Source organism: Meriones unguiculatus, chromosome 7 (genome assembly GCF_030254825.1).
Source record: "Meriones unguiculatus strain TT.TT164.6M chromosome 7, Bangor_MerUng_6.1, whole genome shotgun sequence".
NCBI classification, from domain to species: Eukaryota; Metazoa; Chordata; class Mammalia; order Rodentia; family Muridae; genus Meriones; species Meriones unguiculatus.
The window spans coordinates 40101550-40103430 of NC_083355.1; positions in this window are offsets into that span (position 1 = coordinate 40101550).

Here is a 1881-nt window from a genome sequence, read left to right on the forward strand (position 1 = left end):
TCTTTGGATGTGATCTCTTGCCAGAGCAGCCATATTCTGAATTAAAATTCCTCTACATGCTGGGCTTGGTGGTACATGCCTTTATTCCCAGCACTGGGGTAGCAGAGGCAGGCAGATTTTCATAAGTTCAAGGCCAGCCTGGTCTACAGAGTTCCAGGACAGCCAGGGCCACACAGAGAAACCCTGTTTTGGAAGGGGGAAAACTATTTTTTTTCATATTCCTTTTTGTTGTATGAGTATTTGATCTGTATGTATGTAAGTGTGACTTGAGGATACAGTGCCTGTGGAGGCCAGAGGAGGGCGATGGATCATGTGGAACTGAAGTTACCCATTTCGGGCTGCCATGTGTATGCTGGGAAAGAGAGTCCTTTGTAAGTGTTAATGACTGAAGTATGCTAAGACTAGAAACAAAATAAACCTAAAAGTAAAAGGAGAAATTCCCACTCTTTAACAATCAGACCCTGGCTGTTTGGAGACGGGCCCCAGTGACTTGTGATACAAGCATTTATTGCTTAACTCCTAATAACCCACGAATGGCCAGTCTAGAGAAGGACAACAGGTGCTGGAAAATGTTCTAGTTAACAAGATGAAGGGATAGCTGGGTGGTGGTGGCACACACCTTAATCCCAGCACTTGGGAGGCAGAGGTAGGTGGATCGCAGAGTGAGTCAAGGACAGCCAGGGCTACACAGAGAAACCCTGTCTTGAGAAAACAAGACAAGATAGACAGTTACTTATCTACCCAGATATGAAGCCTGTGCCATCAAGTAACTCCACTTGTAATGGAGGAACTACCTTTCCTGGGGCAGCAGAGGTGTTCTGAGAATTCTCTGAGGCTCTGTCTCTCTTGTAGCATTTTTGTTGTTGTTGAGACAGGGTTTCTCTGGGCAGCCCTGGCTGTCCTAGAACTAGCTCTGTAGACAAGGCTGGCCTCAAACTCAGAGATCTGCCTCCCAAGTTCTGGGATTAAAGGCATGTGCCACTACCTCTGGCTCTCCCATGCAGCATTTCATTTATTTAATCTTCATTTAATCTGTTCTGGTTTGGTAAATACTTTTACCCTTGGGCCTCCTTTGGGCACCACTCTTCCCTGTAAAATAAGTACAGATTTTGAAGAGTTTGAGTTGGCCTGAATATAACTCCATTTCGAAATAAAGATTTTGACTGGGAACTGAATTCAGGTACCAGGAAATATCACAGAATATACACCTGGCAGAAAACAAAGTTAACTCCCCTAGCAACAGCCTCCAGGAAATATAACAGAATAAATGCTTCATAGAAAATAGAGACAAACTCCCTGGCAATAATCAATGGGAATTGATTGAGAATCGGGTGGGAAAATTCTCCCCAATGTTTCAGATATGGTTTAAAAAAATAGCTATTGTGATTATGTGCCTCAGAAAAGGTCACCGTGCCCTGCTAAACGTCACCCAATTCTGTAACACCAAGGCTTGTGCCCCCCTGCTTGCTGCCATGGAAACCCCCTGCTCACAGACTTTCCCTTTAAAAATCCTGTTCACTCAGAGCTAGGGGTCCCACTTCTCTACTGCTGTGCCAGTGAGACTTGCGTCCCCGAGTTCGATTGCTCTTGTAATAAAGCTCTCTTGCAATTGCATCGAGTCGTCTCCTGGTGGTCTCTGAGGGTCCCGTGAGCCTGTCATAACAATTTTACCACTGAAGGCTACCTCTCCAGCCCCCTCCCACGAACTTCGAGAGAATGTCTCACCAGGATGCCCAAGGGTGTTATCAGACTCCTTGGCTCAGTGGACCTGCCTGAACCCCCTGAGTACTTGGAATATACCGATGTACCCACCATGCCCTGCTCCAGGGATATTGCATTCTTGAAGGAAAACCATTGCCTTTGAAGAGTGAAGGCTGGGTG